This window comes from Scomber japonicus, chromosome 9, assembly GCF_027409825.1.
Source record: "Scomber japonicus isolate fScoJap1 chromosome 9, fScoJap1.pri, whole genome shotgun sequence".
Classification (NCBI taxonomy): domain Eukaryota; kingdom Metazoa; phylum Chordata; class Actinopteri; order Scombriformes; family Scombridae; genus Scomber; species Scomber japonicus.
The window spans coordinates 793,907-814,087 of NC_070586.1; the positions used below are offsets into that span (position 1 = coordinate 793,907).

At 42.7% G+C, this 20,181-nt stretch overlaps 1 pseudogene; it reads left to right on the top strand.

The window, feature by feature from the left end:
- The first annotated feature begins 1,761 nt into the window (after nucleotides 1-1,761).
- LOC128364214 (NLR family CARD domain-containing protein 3-like) lies at nucleotides 1,762-9,492 on the top strand (annotated as a pseudogene).
- Nucleotides 9,493-20,181: the final 10,689 nt, after the last annotated feature.

Below are 20,181 nucleotides of genomic sequence, written 5' to 3' on the forward strand. Positions count from 1 at the left end.
TTGACTTACTGAAATGTCTGATTTCAGCTGATTTCGAACCTTGCAGGCTTGCATCTTCCATTGGTCATACAAACATGCCAGTCTTTTTTCTCTTTTTTCAGCTTCATCCTTTTGGAATGCAATCATTTTTTCTGTTGGATTACGCTGGCGACCTGAACGTCTAAGCTCCTCTTCATACTCTGGAACTTGTTTCTGAGATGTGGTTGCATCATGGGGGCTCTCAGTTTGTTGATCTGACTCATCAATATTAAGAGCTAACCTTGCTGGCTCTTCCATTTTAGGTTAATGATCAAGTGAGTAACATACAAGCTAATGCATATGACAGTAGTTAGCTTAAATCTCTCAAAGGAAACCAATAGTAGATATTAGTCAAAGAGAGGCAGCATAATAGCATTACCTTATCACTGATTCAAATACTTGAAAACAAACCTCAAGTAACTTAAACAACCAACAATGAATTTGACCTTGTAAGTAATGTTGAACTATACCTTTAAAGTGATTCAAAATAATGCAGCATTAGCAGATCACAGTTTCGACACAGTGAATTAGAGATGTATTCAACCACTGTAAAATGTCCTTTCTACCTTGGTGGCCTTCAATGTGGATTAATTCACATTTTTTAGGTAAGTAGTGAGAATCCTTATGGCAGTTACACCTTATGGGCAGTGCTCACAGCTCCATGTGCAATGTCCATTCAACTCTGACCTTTGACCATCACATCGAATCCATCCAACCACTGTCTGTAGACCGTTGATGACCTGTTGTTCACGAACCGTGTAGAAAATGCAGACAAGCCTGGCGACTCCTATGTTGAGAGGCGAGCAGTCTGGCACCGTAGAAAATCACGAACAGCAGGATGCAGCAGGGTGGCAGGAACGATGAGGGCCAAGCTCTTACTGTAGCATCCCCAGAAAGAAGATGGTCGGACTCTTTGACTGATGTTTTGTGAATTTATTCAAATCCATTCCACACCGTAGGAGCTGAGTGAAACAAAATAAACATGAAATCACTACGCATTTACAACGATATTTCTGTTAAAGAAAACAGCTTGAATGTCCTTTAAATGCTTTCTTATGCACTAATATACACAATCACAATGACAGCACATTTACATATGTAGGAACTCAAAGTGCATAATACATGTTAACAAAACAAACTGGCTTGAATCCTTGTTACAATTATAGTATTCATGCTAGCGGCCGTTTAACATTTAAACTTCAAAGAAAAGTCATAAAAATGTACCTTGTTCTCTCTCCAACTGAGGTGCTAAATCCTTATTTGTGTGTGGACATCTCTGTAGTAATTGCAGTGGCATTTTTAGCTTATTTGATGACAGTTCTCATAAGTTTCTCACTCGTTTCTGGTGGGTCAGGTAGACTGTATTGGCGCAAAAGAGCATTGTTTTTCTTCCGCTGGAAGTTTCAAAAATAAAAGTCTCAATTACAAAATAAAATACCTTCTGTGCTTTATATGCAAAAATAAGAAAATCATGTTATATTAATAAACTAAATGATGTGCATTGATATACACTGTTATTTACAAGCCATATAATAATATACTATGAAATGTGTTAAAAGAAGGTGACAGAAATACTGTTGAAAACATCTTTTCATTCATGATATTCAGTTATTTAATCAGGCAAATGAAAAGTCAGAGGAACATTCAGAAACTAAGTTATTAAACATTAAAGCTGAGTGAAAGTCTTTAAATAGTTTGTTACTTTGGCTCCATCTGGTGGTGGAATGAATAATGACAGGATGTTAGACAGCAGTGCAGACCTGTGTGATGTGCAGCTGGTTGTAATGAATGAGCATGTTGTTGTGTTTGTGTGAAGGTGTTTCTCTGCTATGGATCAGTGTGAGGACAGAGAGGAGGGAGTCCCTCCCTCTAAAAGCTCTCTGTGTGGGGAACATGACAGCCAGACCAAAGCTCAGAGGTGAGATGAGGATCTCTAACTGTCCATCACTGTTCTCCACTCACATCACTCCACCATCATTATTCACACTCACTGTCACATCTGACACTCAACTACTGAATAATAAGTCACAGTAACTCAGAATAACTCATCTTTAATCAGATGACATTTTGATGAACAGGAGAACGTTTCTCATCCACTGTCTTCTTACTGATTTTCATTCTGCTTCTAAAACTTCAGCTGCTGACAGTCTGCTCAAAATTCATCTTTTTAAACTCTTTGATTTGTTGTTTGTTTGTATCAGGATGCAGCAGCAGAGAGCAGACTCTCCTGAACCCAGCTGTGTGTCCATGAAGAGTGACTGGTCTATGCCTCATCATCCTGAGTTTAAAGATGGACAACCTGCTGATGGAAGGTAAGAAGTTAAAAATGGTTGGTTGGCTGTTTGGGCTGAATAAACCTCCTGTGTTATGTGGGGCAGGTGAACCAGGCACAAACACCACAGACAGGTTAAATGGAAACAGCTTTAATGCTCAGAAACCAACAGACAGGCTTACAGACCATAAAGGGAAAGCAGTTCAAATAAGGTTGAAACCAGCAGGAACAGATAACAAGAGGAACAAGAACAGACAGGAACAGCATCACAATCTACAGTATCTCACAAAAGTGAGTACACCCCTCACTTTTTTGCAAATATTTGATTATATCTTTTCATGGGACAACACTATAGAAATGAAACTTTGATATAAGTGTACAGCTTGTATAGCTTATAGATTTACTGTTAAATTGTATAAAAGTTTGATTTCTATAGTGTTGTCCCATGAAAAGATATAATAAGATGTGCAAAAATGTGAGGACTCACTATACTCACTTTTGTGAGATACTGTAGCGTCTAGAATGAAAGAAAATAAGAGCAGTATATGTAGTGAGGAGCTGACTCAGTGAAGCTGGGCAGCAGTTCTTTGGTGTTAACTACATGCTTTTTTTTCACTTCTTTATTCATATCAGGATGCAGCAGCAGAGAGCAGACTCTCCTGAACCCAGCTGTGTGTCCATGAAGAGTGACTGGTCTATGGAGCGTCCTATTATGTTTAAAGATGGACAACCTGCTGATGGAAGGTAAGAATTTAACATCCACTAATCAGAGCAGCATTTACAGGAGTTCATTTAGTCATCATGAAAGAACATCTTTAATAAGCTGAGTGCAGATTTGAGTCATTAAATGTCCTTAAACGTGATGTTTTCTCCACAGAGTTCAGCAGCAGAGCTCAGAGGTTCCCAGTGATCAGTCTGCACAGCAGCATCAAACACAGCTGGTGCTGTACAGCACATTGCACTTCCTGAGGAGAATGAAGCAGGAGGAGCTGGCTGAGCGTCTGCAGAGCAGTAAGAGGATTTTAACAGATTTAACATGATGGAGAGGAAATGGAGGCAACATGGGAGAGGTTTATATTTCAAACTCTGCTGTAAATATGCTGCAAACATCTGCATCAGATCAGAGGCTGTTTGTCCTCCACTGATGAGCTGAATAAAACTGATGGAGGAGGAAAAACTACACAGACACACTTACATGTTCAGATTTCTAGACTTTCTGTAGGATCCACTCACTGATTTCATTTGTTGTTTGTTCATTCAGGAAGTCGTGCTGCAAAGTGTCGACGTAAACTAAAGTCTAACCTGCAGAAGAAGTTCCAGTGTCTGTTTGAGGGGATCGCTAAAGCAGGAAACCCAACCCTTCTGAATCAGATCTACACACCGCTCTACATCACAGAAGGAGGGACTGCAGAGGTCAATGATGAACATGAGGTCAGACAGATTGAAACAGCATCCAGGAAACCAGACAGACCAGAAACAACAATCAGACATGAAGACATCTTTAAAGCCTCACCTGGAAGAGATGAATCAATCAGAACAGTGATGACAAAGGGAGTGGCTGGCATTGGGAAAACAGTCTTAACACAGAAGTTCACTCTGGACTGGGCTGAAGACAAAGCCAACCAGGACATACACTTCACATTTCCATTCACTTTCAGAGAGCTGAATGTGCTGAAAGAGAAAAAGTACAGCTTGGTGGAACTTGTTCATCACTTCTTTACTGAAACCAAAGAAGCAGGAATCTGCAGGTTTGAAGAGTTCCAGGTTGTGTTCATCTTTGACGGTCTGGATGAGTGTCGACTTCCTCTGGACTTCCACAACACTGAGATCCTGACTGATGTTACAGAGTCCACCTCAGTGGATGTGCTGCTGACAAACCTCATCAGGGGGAAACTGCTTCCCTCTGCTCGCCTCTGGATAACCACACGACCTGCAGCAGCCAATCAGATCCCTCCTGAGTGTGTTGGCATGGTGACAGAGGTCAGAGGGTTCACTGACCCACAGAAGGAGGAGTACTTCAGGAAGAGATTCAGAGATGAGAAGCAGGCCAGCACCATCATCTCCCACATCAAGACATCACGAAGCCTCCACATCATGTGCCACATCCCAGTCTTCTGCTGGATCACTGCTACAGTTCTGGAGAATGTGTTGAAAAGCAGAGAGAGAAGAGAGCTGCCCAAGACCCTGACTGAGATGTACATCCACTTCCTGGTGCTTCAGTCCAAACTGAAGAACATCAAGTATGATGGAGGAGCTGAGACAGATCCACACTGGAGTAAGAAGAGCAGGAAGATGATTGAGTCTCTGGGAAAACTGGCTTTTGAGCAGCTGCAGAAAGGCAACCTGATCTTCTATGAATCAGACCTGACAGAGTGTGGCATCGATATCAGAGCAGCCTCAGTGTACTCAGGAGTGTTCACACAGGTCTTTATAGAGGAGAGCGGTCTGTACCAGGACAAGGTGTTCTGCTTCGTCCATCTGAGCCTTCAGGAGTTTCTGGCTGCTCTTCATGTCCATCTGACATTCATCAAGTCTGGAGTCAATCTGCTGACAGAAGAAAGAACAACATCCTGGTTGTCTAAAGTCTTTAAAGACAAACCTGAACCAACACGTTTCTACCAGAGTGCTGTGGACGAGGCCTTAAAGAGTCCAAATGGACACCTGGACTTGTTCCTCCGCTTCCTCCTGGGTCTTTCACTGCAGACCAATCAGACTCTCCTACGAGGTCTGCTGACACAGACAGGAAGTAGCTCACAGACCAGTGAGGAAACAGTTGAGTATATCAAGAAGAAGCTTAGTGAGAATGTGTCTGCAGAGAGAATCATCAATCTGTTCCACTGTCTGAATGAACTGAATGATCGTTCTCTAGTGGAGGAGATCCAACAGTCCCTGAGATCAGGAAGTCTCTCCACAGATAAACTGTCTCCTGCTCAGTGGTCAGCTCTGGTCTTCATCTTACTGTCATCAGAAAAAGATCTGGACGTGTTTGACCTGAAGAAATACTCTGCTTCAGAGGAAGCTCTTCTGAGGCTGCTGCCAGTGGTCAAAGCCTCCAACAAAGCTCTGTAAGTGCACACAGAACTATCCAGATTAATGTAGTTTCATCTTTGCTCAATGAAGAAAAGTAATGTTTGCAATTCTTCTGTTCTTCTTCAGGTTGAGTGACTGCAACCTCTCAGAGAGAAGCTGTGAAGCTCTGTCCTCAGTTCTCAGCTCCCAGTCTTCTATTCTGAGAGATCTGGACCTGAGTAACAACGACCTGCAGGATTCAGGAGTGAAGCAGCTTTCTGCTGGATTGGAGAGTCCACACTGTGGACTGGAAACTCTCAGGTCAGATCATGTTTGTCTCAACTGATTCAAGATACTTTCTAAACTATAAACTCCATACAGTTTAAACTGCCTCTCTCACGTCAGTATTTCCTCATCAGGATTTAAAATTTCACAGTTTAGGAAATCTGACATGTTTCTCTACTTTAACTTCATGAACAGTTCAGCACACAGATATCATCTTTGACTGACATAAAGAAGCTCATCATGTTTTGATACCATGTGATTTATATTACTGTATTACTATTTATTCTGATTACTTTATTATTAACTGTCACATCTCCAGCTGGTTTAGAACAGAACACCAAAGATTGTAGTTGGTGCTTGGCAGAGATTATATATCATCAAAGTTTAGATTCATTTCAACACAAATATTATTTGTCTTCTTGTTCATTATTGTCTCTCCAGGTTGACTGACTGTAACCTCTCAGAGAGAAGCTGTGCAGCTCTGTCCTCAGTTCTCAGCTCCCAGTCCTCTAGTCTGAGAGATCTGGACCTGAGTAACAACAACCTGCCGGATTCAGGAGTGAAGCAGCTGTGTGCTGCACTGGAGAGTCCACACTGCACACTGGAAACTCTCCTACTGCCATCAGAAAAAAATCTGGACGTGTTTGACCTGAAGAAATACTCTGCTTCAGAGGCGGTTCTTCTGAGGCTGCTGCCAATGGTCAAAGCCTCCAAAAAAGCTCTGTAAGTACACAGATAGTTGGCTTTATTTATTATTATTTAGATACTCTGCTGTCTTTTTTAAATAAATTAAATAAAGTAACCTATTTCTTGTTTTTTTTTTCTTTATATTTCCAGACTGACTGACTGTAACCTCTCAGAGAGAAGCTGTGCAGCTCTGTCCTCAGTTCTCAGCTCCCAGTCCTCTAGTCTGAGAGATCTGGACCTGAGTAACAACAACCTGCAGGATTCAGGAGTGAAGCAGCTTTCTGCTGGACTAGAGAGTCCACACTGCGGACTGGAAACTTTCAGGTCAGTTTTATTATTGTGTATATAAAGTCATATTTTTGGCTTCTACTCAGTTTCTAGTTTACATGAAGAGTTTATGATAAAAAGATTTAGTGTACTGTCTGAGCAGAAGTGATTAACATCAAGTATACAGTAAGTAACACACACTGAACATTGTTGGAATGAAAAATAAGAACTAAGTGAAAACATCAGTAAATTTCTCTGAAATCTTCTTTAGATATTCTGTGAAACAATATTTAATTTTAAAGGCATTTCTTCTGCCAACATAAATCAGAATGCAGACTCCAGCAGGAACATGTGCTTTCTCTGCTTCTACTAACCTAAAATGTATCTGCATGACACCAACATACAGCAGGGGCGCTGAGTGTGAACATAAAGGCCTGAAGGACAAAATACTGTTTACTGAGAATGTTTTTAAGCTCATTAGATGAAGTGTTGTGTGTGTTCAGTCTGTCAGGATGTCTGATCACAGAGGAAGGCTGTGCTTCTCTGGCCTCAGCTCTGAGTGCCAACCCCTCCCATCTGAGAGAGCTGGACCTGAGTTACAATCATCCAGGAGACTCAGGAGAGAAGCTACTGACTGCTGGACTGAAGGATCCACACTGGAGACTGGACACTCTCAGGTATGGACAGACAGGTGGACACTCTCAGGTATGGACAGATAGGTGGACACTCTCAGGTATGGACAGACAGATGGACACTCTCAGGTATGGACAGACAGGTGGACACTCTCAGGTATGGACAGACAGAGGGACACTCTCAGGTATGGACAAACAGAGGGACACTCTCAGGTATGGACAGACAGAGGGACACTCTCAGGTATGGACAACAGACAGGTGGACACTCTCAGGTATGGACAGACAGGTGGACACTCTCAGGTATGGACAGACAGATGGACACTCTCAGGTATGGACAGATGGACAGACACTCTGACTAACTGAGGGACTGTGGTTCATGTTTAATGGTGGATATGAGTGAAGGTGTATGAAGCTGATTGTGTCTTTGTCTCTTCCTCCAGGATGGACCATGGTGGACTGCAGACACTGAAACCTGGTGTGAGGAAGTGTGAGTGTGTTTTCAGTTTGATTCATGAGAACTTGAAAAAAGATCAAAATGATGGAAAATGTGTTTTGGCAGAAATGGGCATGGCCTAAACTGACATTTATCTTGAACCAATGAATCCATGAAACAGAAATGTCCTTCTGTTGGTCACAGTTCAGGAGTTAAAAGAGAAATGTTTCTGGTCTTGCCAAAAGATAATAGGATATTGGGATAAAATATGGCGGGGTTCAAATCTTGTAAGACACTTTATTTGGGAAATTTGACACAAATGTGAGTAACAAGATGAGTATCTTGTTAGAATTAAAAGCTCAGTGGGTAGAGAACCTGCCCCATGTGTTGAGGCTATAGTCCTCGCTGTAGGCGACCCCGGTTTGAATCCCCGCACCGAGCGGTCCTATCCTGCATGTCATTCCCCCCTTTCCTGTCTCTCTCCACTTACCTGTACATTAAAGGCAAAAAGCCCCAAAATATTTACTTAAAAAACAAAATTAATCTGCTAACGGCAAGTAAAAAAGCAATAACAAGGTTATGGTATAAAGTGGAGGGTGAGCACTGTGGAAGAAACAAACTACGATTACACAATTTCAGGAAAAATGGACAGATTATAGAACACAGCAAGAGGACACCACCATCACCACTGGACAATAAAGATACTGATATGAGAATAATTGCTCTGTGAAGTGTGTAAAACCTGACACTGTAATTGTTGAAATAACATTTCAATAAAAAATAAGTTAAAAAAAAAAAAGAAATGTTTTATAAATGTCCACATGGTGGCGCTACCTGCTCCAAAATGTCCCTCATGTCTCTCCTGCAGATAAAGTTCATTCATTCATACTGACTTCAGCTGTTTGGAGCATTTGGACTAAAATGTGTTTGTAACAGACGACAGTTTGAGATGAAAATAACAGACTTGATGTGCAAAGACCTTCACTTTACACCAAACCTGATGAACAAACATGAATATTACTGAATATCACTGTCATGTTGACTGTTCATGTTCTAACTGAACTGTTAAAAGTTCACTTACTCTGTATGTCCAAAGCTTTCTGTCACATCTCATGGTCTTCCTCAGTGATGTCTCAGTTGTCATGGAGATGGTTTAAGTTTGAATGGTTTCAGTGAAGTAGTTAATAAATCAACAGATGATAAACTGCAGCTGTATTGTGTCTCGTTCTCTCCATCAGATGCCTGTGAACTGGAACTGGATCCAAACACAATACACAGAAACCTCAAACTGTCTGATAACAACAGGAAGGTGACACGTGTGGAGGAGATTCAGTCATATCCTGATCATCCAGACAGATTTGACTTCTGGCCTCAGCTGCTGTGTAGAAATGATCTGACTGGTCGCTGTTACTGGGAGGTCGAGTGGAGTGGAAAGGTTTCTATATCAGTGAGTTACAGAAGAATCAGAAGGAAAGGAGACAGTAATGACTGTAGGTTTGGATGGAACGATCAGTCCTGGAGTCTGATCTGCTCTGATGATGGTTACTTTGTCTGTCACAATAACAGAAAAACACCCATCTCCTCCTCCTCCTCCTCCTCCTCCTCCTCTGTCTCTAACAGAGTAGCAGTGTATGTGGACTGTCCTGGTGGCACTCTGTCCTTCTACAGAGTCTCCTCTGGCACACTGATCCACCTCCACACCTTCAACACCACATTCACTGAACCTCTGTATGCTGGATTTATGGTCTGGTCATCTGGTTCCTCAGTCTCTCTGGTTCGTCTGTAGGAGGGAGAGTCTCTCTGGTTCGTCTGTAGGAGGGAGAGTCTCTCTGTGTCTCTGTAGGAGGGAGAGTCTCTCCGTGTCCTCTGTAGGAGGGAGAGTCTCTCTGGTTCCTCTGTAGGAGGGAGAGTCTCTCTGTCCTCTGTAGGAGGGAGAGTCTCTCTGGTTCCTCTGTAGGAGGGAGAGTCTCTCTGGTTCCTCTGTAGGAGGGAGAGTCTCTCTGTCCTCTGTAGGAGGGAGAGTCTCTCTGGTTCCTCTGTAGGAGGGAGAGTCTCTCTGTGTCTTCTGTAGGAGGGAGAGTCTCTCTGGTTCCTCTGTAGGAGGGAGAGTCTCTCTGGTTCCTCTGTAGGAGCGAGAGTCTCTCTGGTTCCTCTGTAGGAGGGAGAGTCTGATAACAACAGGAAGGTGACATGTGTGAGGGAGGATCAGTCATATCCTGATCATCCAGCCAGATTTGAGTCCTGGCCTCAGCTGCTGTGTAGAAATGATCTGACTGGTCGCTGTTACTGGGAGGTCGAGTGGAGCGGAACAGTTTATATATCAGTGAGTTACAGAAGAATCAACAGGAAAGGAGACAGTGATGACTGTTGGTTTGGAAGGAACGATCAGTCCTGGAGTCTGAGGTGCTCTGATGGTGGTTACTCTGTCCTTCACAATAAGAACTATACACCCATCTCCTCCTCCTCCTCCTCCTCCTCCTCCTCCTCCTCCTCTTCCTCCTCCTCCTCCTCTGTCTCTAACAGAGTAGCAGTGTATGTGGACTGTCCTGCTGGCACTCTGTCCTTCTACAGAGTCTCCTCTGACACACTGATCCACCTCCACACCTTCAACACCACATTCACTGAACCTCTGTATGCTGGGTTTGGGCTCTACTGGTCTGGTTCAGTCTCTCTGGTTCCTCTGGAGGAGTTTGTTTGAATCTAATAACATCTGTCCAGTTGTGGAAGCCCACAGTGTTTTTGTGCTTCTCACATGTATTTTATCTGATCATCAATAAAAACTATTCATGGTGATGTTGTTGAAAGCATCCTCACTTTACTGACTAACCAGTGAGGAGCAGAGAGGAGCAGAGAGGAGCAGAGAGGAAAGATAGATGATTTAGCTGTGATATGTTTGGTTTCAATAATAATAAAAAATGTTTCTTGTATTTTAGAATGATAGTAAATTAAGATCTATTTAAATGTCACAGATCAATCATCTATGTTTGTATATTTTTGTATCATTTAGTTCATTTAGCGTCTTAAGTGTTGTATAAATGTTGCCACCTGTAGAGTCAGTAAGAAATGAGCTGTGAAGAACTGTTCAGTGTTTTAAATGCTAATAATATATATACACATAAATATAACAGAGACGTCTCACTGAGCGGATTGGCCCGTTGCTGCAGTACGTCAGTGTGAGATCAACTAATAAATGGAGTGAACTTCATACACACTGCTTTAAGTTAATGCCTCTCATTCATAAATACACTAATATATCTGAGAAACAGGCACCAAAACCAAAGTATGTAACGTTCTCTGATGATAATAAATGTTAACTACTCAGTGATTTATATGAATTTAACTACTAATAATAACAACTGAGACAAAGACAACTAGCTGTGTTCTGCTTTATTTCATTTTAGCAGTGAAATGACAGACTCTTGTTTTCAATAAGCTAAACTTCTTCCCCGGAGTTGTCTGTGCTTTCTGGTCTCACAGGTAATCTGGGCTTGGAGACGTCCGGATGACAGATTCCAGTCCCGGACCTTCTAGCTTCATTGTTTATTTTCATTGTGCTTCTCTCCTCTATCCTTCCTCTCCTTCCTCTCCTTCCTCTCTCTCCTCTATCCTTCCTCTCTCTCCTCTATCCTTCCTCTCTCTCCTCTCAACCCCAACTGGTCGAGGCAAATGTTCTCCCACTCTGAGTCTGGTTCTGAGGGTTCTTCCTGTTAAAAGACGTCCTCCCACTCTGAGTCTGGTTCTGAGGGTTCTTCCTGTTAAAAGATGTTCTCCCACTCTGAGTCTGGTTCTGAGGGTTCTTCCTGTTAAAAGATGTTCTCCCACTCTGAGTCTGGTTCTGAGGGTTCTTCCTGTTAAAATATGTTCTCCCACTCTGAGTCTGGTTCTGAGGGTTCTTCCTGTTAAAATATGTTCTCCCACTCTGAGTCTGGTTCTGAGGGTTCTTCCTGTTAAAAGACGTTCTCCCACTCTGAGTCTGGTTCTGAGGGTTCTTCCTGTTAAAAGATGTTCTCCCACTCTGAGTCTGGTTCTGAGGGTTCTTCCTGTTAAAAGATGTTCTCCCACTCTGAGTCTGGTTCTGAGGGTTCTTCCTGTTAAAAGGGAGTTTTTTCTCTCCACTGTAGCTCATGTGGGAATGTTGGGTCTCTTTAAAGTTAAAACCTGAACAGTTCGGTTTAGAACCTGCTCTATGTGGAAAGTGCCTTGAGATAACTTTGTTGTGATTTGGCGCTATACAAATAAAGATTGATTGATTATTGTACACAATAAAATTTCATGTTTAAAAAAGGTCAAACTAAAACGGTTATTGGCACAACGTGTTTAACAAAAACAAGAGACAAGAAGTACAAATGTAAAAATAGTCTGATGAGCAGACAGAGGACAACAGAACAGAAGGTCTGAAAGATCAATCAATCAATAAATCTTTATTTATAGAGCTCCAAATCACAACAAGGGTCTGCTGATGAAGAATTATAATTAAAAGTTCACTAAATGAGGTCACTAAATTGCCGCTTCAATCAGTGTAAAGTATAAAGTGCAGAAGAGCTGCTACAAATATTATTTTCCACTTTCAATTAATTATTTTTTAAACCATCAGTCCGTATAATAGATATTAAATATTCATTTTCAGAATTTGAAACTTTTAAATGCCAGTTTGTTTACATATAACGTTGTTTTTATAATTTAAAAAAACACAAAGATTTAATTATTTTCTATATACTAAATGCAAAGTGAATTATTTTAGGAAGCTTATCAGTCTGGAAAATGTTAATGATTAACAACAACATTGATTCTGATGCATTATTATTTTTTGTTCAGCATCAGATTAAATGTCCCTACTGAAACTATATTATAACTATTATAACTATATTATAACTATTATAACTATATTATAACTATTATAACTATATTATAACTATTATAACTATATTATAACTATTATAACTATATTATAACTATTATAACTATATTATAACTATTATAACTATAGTATAACTATATTATAACTATTATAACTACATTGACCCCCTGCCAAAATAAGACTCTTTCATACATTCCTGTGCTCTGGTTAGAGCTTCAGGGCTTCAGACTGTAGTTGTGTGTTTTGGCCACCAGATGGCGCCATTCAGCTGCATTGATCTCTATGGGAGAATATACTGCAGTGTGCGGAGCGGCCAGCGGGGGCGCAGAGGAGCAGCTGGCGCCGTTAACACAAGCAGAGGAAGAACAGCTGCTGTTTACCTCCCGGTTGTTGGTTGTTGTTTTTTATTTTTTATTTTACCGTTTTCTAACCGGGAACCGGGCGGTGTCTCCCTGGACACTTTTTTTTTTTTAAGTATACTTTTGTGGCTTTTTTTTGCCTTTAGTGGACAGACAAGTAGAGAGAGACAGGAAACTGGAGGCAGAGAGGGGACAATGACACGAAGGATAGGACCACTCGGTGCGGGATTCGAGTGGATCTGAGGTGGATCAGGTGGGGGGGGGTGAGCTGCCGGACAGACCTGGGAAACCTAAACCAGTATTGAGGGTGAACTGGGAACGTCTGGCAGAGGCCCACGTCCACCAGACCTTCAACTCCTCCAGAGGAACTTCTGCATCCTGGGAGGTTGATGGAGTCAGAGTGGACCATGTTCAGGACTCAGATGTGGAGGCGGTTGCTCAGACCTGCAGCTGGAAGGTCATCGCTGCCTGTCGGTGGGGCGACCTGAGAACCTGCAGCGGTGAAGGAGCCTTCAGGGACTGGCTGGCTCAGGGGAATCCTGAAGCAGCAGACGGGTACTGATGGGCCAAGAAGGCAGCAGCTCAGGCGGTTGCTGAAGCAAAAACCTGGGTGTGGGAGGAGTTCGGTGAGACCTTGTTAGTATGGCTTGTGTTTGTGCCACTTTGCTGTTGCTATAGACAACCCAGTATCATTGTGAGAGGCAGTCTGATTGGATGTTAAACAGTCAATCAGGAAAGGAGTTGAACGTTGCAGCCTCTCATAAGGACAGCAAAGCAACCGTCTATGGCAACAGCATAGCAACCGTCTATGGCAACAGCATAGCAACCGTCTATGGCAACAGCATAACAATTGTCTATAGCAACAGCATAGCAATTGTCTATAGCAACAGCATAGCAACCGTCTATGGCAACAGCAAAGCAACCGTCTATGGCAACAGCATAGCAACCGTCTATGGCAACAGCATAGCAACCGTCTATAGTAACAACATAGCAACCGTCTATGGCAACAGCATATCAACCATCTATGGCAACAGCAAAGCAACCATCTATGGCAACAGCATAGCAACCATCTACGGCAACAGCATAGCAACCGTCTATGGCAACAGCATAGCAACCATCTATGGCAACAGCAAAGCAACCATCTATGGCAACAGCATAGCAACCATCTATGGCAACAGCAAAGCAACCGTCTACGGCAACAGCATAGCTATTGTCTATAGCAACAGCATAGCAACCGTCTATAGCAACAGCATAGCAACCATTTATGGCAACAGTATAGCAATTGTCTATGGCAACAGCAAAGCAACCGTCTAAGGCAACAGCATAGCTATTGTCTATAGCAACAGCATAGCAACCGTCTATAGCAACAGCATAGCAACCATTTATGGCAACAGCATAGCAATTGTCTATAGCAACAGCATAGCAACTGTCTATGGCAACAGTATAGCAACCGTCTATGGCAACAGCAAAGCAACCGTCTAAGGCAACAGCATAGCAACCATCTATGGCAGCAGCATAGCAACCATCTATGGCAACAGCATAGCAATTGTCTATAGCAACAGCATAGCAACCGTCTTTGGCAACAGTATAGGTCTCAAAGAAGTTCTGACAAACCATCAGGAGACTCAGGAAAGGGAAGCAGGACTCCAGAAACCTGACCAACATGTCCTCTGTGGAGGCAGAGCTGGATGATCCCTAACGGCAGAGGTCTCTGATAGTTAAACAGCTCCTTAGTGGGGGGGGGTTCAGAGATGCTGAAGGCTCTGTGCATGTTAGTGATGATCTGACTACGGTCAAAATACACTAAATAATATATAATATATGAATAAAATCAAACTCTTAGCCACAGGATGACAGGATGATACAAGCGGTAATATTCTACCCTGAACACATTTGGGACATGGACTCATTTATATTCATCAAAGTCATCAAAATTAATAAAACTTAGAGATAAGTGTGTAAAGTCAGTGTTATAGGGAGTGGATGAGTGAATTTGTGGTGTGTGGGTGTTTATGGTGGAACAAAGTAAAACAACCAAAGAAACAACGCAGGAGTCTGTCAGAGAAAAGAGAGAGATGTGAACTGACAGCTTGTGGCTTTAATAGGTGTGTCCCATCCTGCTGACAGAGCAAAGCAGAGGAGCACATCTCTCTCTCTTTCTGTCTGCAAACACGGAAGAGAAGCAGCGCGAGGAAGAGGTAGGCAGTGTATTAATACAAATATGATGAATATGATGTAAAGTGAGAAATGTATTGAACCCTGTAGAATGCAGAGATCTCTCCGTATCACTGTAATGAAGGTTTCCAGAGAACTGATCGCAGATATAATGACGTCATCACGACATTAAGCAGGCCGCTGGTTTGGCTGCTAGTTATATGAAGTAAAGCTTTCATCATTTTATTCAACTTACTGATTATAGCCTCATTTTATATTTATTGTTATAGGACCATCTCCAAGTGGAATATAGTTTGTCACAGCTTTGTGAAAGTGCAGGCCTTTGTTTCTAATCCTTTTCTTTACTTTCACTTTCTTTTTCTTTAAATATAAATATATGAATATAAATCCAGAGATGTCCTTTTTGTGTGTTTCTAGTATAACACTGGTTGCCTGTATTTCAGTGGATACTTGCTGATGATGTGTGATCTTCTGAGAGTGTACTGCTGTTTTCTTTCCTCTATTTTTTTTCCTCCTGTGTATTTCAGCTGTTTGTATTAAGTGATTTTGTCAGTGCTTTTTTAAGTACTCCATATAATATAAAGATTAGACTCATCTTTTGGGTCATTTTCAAATGGTACAGCACCCTGCCCAACAACTGAACCTGGCTGTTAAAGGGTTTGGGTACGATGACATTCATTGTACTAAACTTTAGATAAACAGGCTAAAGTGATTGACTGTTGTTTTTGTAAAACTGTTTCTTGAAGTCAGTAATTGTGTGTTTGATTCATTTAATTGGTCGTATCAAAGGTCACCTCATTCAGTCATCTTGAACCTGACAAACATTATGACAGTTATTATAATAACTAATCCACAGTTACAACAGAAAGAGTTTGTTTCACAGGTGGGACGGTTAGTGATGAACAGCTAATAGAAGCCATATAATAACATACTATGAAACATTAAAGCTGAGTGAAAGTCTTTAAATAGTTTGTTACTTTGGCTCCATCTGGTGGTGGAATGAATAATGACAGGATGTTAGACAGCAGTGCAGACCTGTGTGATGTGCAGCTGGTTGTAATGAATGAGCATGTTGTTGTGTTTGTGTGAAGGTGTTTCTCTGCTATGGATCAGAGTGAGGACAGAGAGGAGGGAGTCCCTCCCTCTAAAAGCTCTCTGTGTGGGGAACATGACAGCCAGACCAAAGCTCAGAGGTGAGATGAGGATCTCTAACTGTCCATCACTGTTCTCCACTCACATCACTCCACCATCATTATTCACACTCACTGTCACATCTGACACTCAACTACTGAATAATAAGTCACAATAACTCAGAATGAACTACTAACTTTGTGAGTTAACAAAGAGCTCAACCACTGATTAGTCAACTAATCAACTAAGATGAGACAGCATCTTTCATCAGATGACATTTTGATGAACAGGAGAACGTTTCTCATCCACTGTCTTCTTACTGATTTTCATTCTGCTTCTAAAACTTCAGCTGCTGACAGTCTGCTCAAAATTCATCTTTTTAAACTCTTTGATTTGTTGTTTGTTTGTATCAGGATGCAGCAGCAGAGAGCAGACTCTCCTGAACCCAGCTGTGTGTCCATGAAGAGTGATTGGTCTATGCCTCGTCCTATTAACTTTAAAGATGGACAACTTGCTGATGGAAGGTAAGAAGTTAAAAATGGTTGTTTGGCTGTTTGGGCTGAATAAACCTCATGTGTTATGTGGGGCGGAGCAGGTGAACCAGGCACAAACACCACAGACAGGTTAAATGGAAACAGCTTTAATGCTCAGAAACCAACAGACAGGCTTACAGACCATAAAGGGAAAGCAGTTCAAATAAGGTTGAAACCAGCAGGAACAGGTAACAAGAGGAACACGAACAGACAGGAACAGCATCACAATCTAGTGAAGAAAATGAGTGAGAGCAGTATATGTGGTGAGGAGCTGATGAGGGAATTACACAGTGGCAGCAGGTGAGCAGGTGGGTTTGAAACTGAAGGCAGGGACAGAAACAGACAGGACAACACAAACAGAGCTTAAACAGGAATCATGACAGTCGCCCCTCAAGGGACAGCACCCAAATGTCCCTCCAGGCTGGTCAGGAGGGAGAAAACAAAGAGGAGAAAGAAGGCAGGACAGATGGGCAGGACCACTCTGGAGGCTGAAAGAGCTGCTCAGGACAGAAACTTTGGAGACCAAGGTGTCAGGAAAACCACGTAGAAAGGAGACCAAGAGACAGGAGGACCTCAGCAGGGGGGCTGATGTTTTGGGAGCTGGCTGTGTGTCTGTGGAGGCAGCAGAGACTCAGTGAAGTTGGACAGCAGAGACTCAGTGAAGCTGGGCAGCAGAGACTCAGTGAAGCTGGGCAGCAGAGACTCAGTGAAGCTGGACAGCAGAGACTCAGTGAAGCTGGACAGCAGTTCTTTGGTGTTAACTACATGTTCTTTTCACTTCTTTATTCATATCAGGATGCAGCAGCAGAGAGCAGACTCTCCTGAACCCAGCTGTGTGTCCATGAAGAGTGACCGGTCTATGGGTTGTGGTATTGTGTTTAAAGATGGACAACCTGCTGATGGAAGGTAAGAATTTAACATCCAGTAATCAGAGCAGCATTTACAGGAGCTCATCATGACAGAACATCTTTAATAAGCTGAGTGCAGATTTGAGTCATTAAATGTCCTTAAACATGATGTTTTCTCCACAGAGTTCAGCAGCAGAGCTCAGAGGTTCCCAGTGATCAGTCTGCACAGCAGCATCAAACACAGCTGGACTCCATATTTATGGTGTGTACATGTACAAACACACCTTTTACTATTAACTCCATCAACCACAGATGAAATAGTAAAGTAGCATTCAGGTCCTAACAGTGTCCATGCTGCTCTGTTTAGACCAGCAGGCCTTCAGACTGACACATGAATCACATGTTGTGTTCTACCAGTTTAAATGAAATGTTCACTTTATATTTCTGTTCCAGCTGCTGGAGGAGAACATCCTCACTTTTGTGAAGAACGAGCTGAAGAGAGTCCAGAGGGGTCTGAGTCCAGATGACCCAGAATGCTTCGAGAGTCAGAGTGATGATGAGGAGGTGTTGGACGGTGAGGAGGAAGAGCAGAGGAGGAGCAGCAGAGACGCATTTCTGAAGATCACAGTGCACTTCCTGAGGAGAATGAAGCAGGAGGAGCTGGCTGAGCGTCTGCAGAGCAGTAAGAGGATTTTAACAGATTTAACATGATGGAGAGGAAATGGAGGCAACATGGGAGAGGTTTATATTTCAAACTCTGCTGTAAATATGCTGCAAACATCTGCATCAGATCAGAGGCTGTTTGTCCTCCACTGATGAGCTGAATAAAACTGATGGAGGAGGAAAAACTACACAGACACACTTACATGTTCAGATTTCTAGACTTTCTGTAGGATCCACTCACTGATTTCATTTGTTGTTTGTTCATTCAGGAACGTGTTGACGTAAACTGAAGTCTAACCTGGAGAAGAAGTTCCAGTGTCTGTTTGAGGGGATCGCTAAAGCAGGAAACCCAACCCTTCTGAATCAGATCTACACACCGCTCTACATCACAGAGGGAGGGACTGCAGAGGTCAATGATGAACATGAGGTCAGACAGATTGAAACAGCATCCAGGAAACCAGACAGACCAGAAACAACAATCAGACATGAAGACATCTTTAAAGTCTCATCTGGAAGAGATGAACCAATCAGAACAGTGATGACAAAGGGAGTGGCTGGCATTGGGAAAACAGTCTTAACACAGAAGTTCACTCTGGACTGGGCTGAAGACAAAGCCAACCAGGACATACACTTCACATTTCCATTCACTTTCAGAGAACTGAATGTGCTGAAAGAGAAAAAGTACAGCTTGGTGGAACTTGTTCATCACTTCTTTACTGAAACCAAAGAAGCAGGAATCTGCAGGTTTGAAGAGTTCCAGGTTGTGTTCATCTTTGACGGTCTGGATGAGTGTCGGCCTCCTCTGGACTTCCACAACACTGAGATCCTGACTGATGTTACAGAGTCCACTTCAGTGAATGTGCTGTTGACAAACCTCATCAGGGGGAAACTGCTTCCCTCTGCTCGCCTCTGGATAACCACACGACCTGCAGCAGCCAATCAGATCCCTCCTGAGTGTGTCGGCATGGTGACAGAGGTCAGAGGGTTCACTGACCCACAGAAGGAGGAGTACTTCAGGAAGAGATTCATAGATGAAGAGCAGGCCAGCACCATCATCTCCCACATCAAGACATCACGAAGCCTCCACATCATGTGCCACATCCCAGTCTTCTGCTGGATGACTGCTACAGTTCTGGAGAATGTGTTGAAAAGCAGAGAGGGAGGAGAGCTGCCCAAGACCCTGACTGAGATGTACATCCACTTCCTGGTGCTTCAGACCAAACTGAAGAATGTCAAGTATGATGGAGGAGCTGAGACAGATCCACACTGGAGTTCAGAGAGCAGGAAGATGATTGAGTCTCTGGGAAAACTGGCTTTTGAGCAGCTGCAGAAAGGCAACCTGATCTTCTATGAATCAGACCTGACAGAGTGTGGCATCGATATCAGAACAGCCTCAGTGTGCTCAGGAGTGTTCACACTGGTCTTTATAGAGGAGAGCGGTCTGTACCAGGACAAGGTGTTCTGCTTCGTCCATCTGAGCCTTCAGGAGTTTCTGGCTGCTCTTCATGTCCATCTGACATTCATCAAGTCTGGAGTCAATCTGCTGGCAGAAGAACAAACAACATCCAGGTGGTCTAAAGTCTTTAAAGACAAACCTGAAGTAACACGTTTCTACTGGAGTGCTGTGGACGAAGCCTTAAAGAGTCCAAATGGACACCTGGACTTGTTCCTCCGCTTCCTCCTGGGTCTTTCACTGCAGACCAATCAGACTCTCCTACGAGGTCTGCTGACACAGACAGGAAGTAGCTCACAGACCAATCAGAAAACAGTGGAGTACATCAAGAAGAAGATCAGTGGGAATCTGTCTGCAGAGAGAAGCATCAATCTGTTCCACTGTCTGAATGAACTGAATGATCGTTCTCTAGTGGAGGAGATCCAACAGTACCTGAGATCAGGAAGTCTCTCCACAGATAAACTGTCTCCTGCTCAGTGGTCAGCTCTGGTCTTCATCTTACTGTCATCAGGAAAAGATCTGGATGTGTTTGACCTGAAGAAATACTCTGCTTCAGAG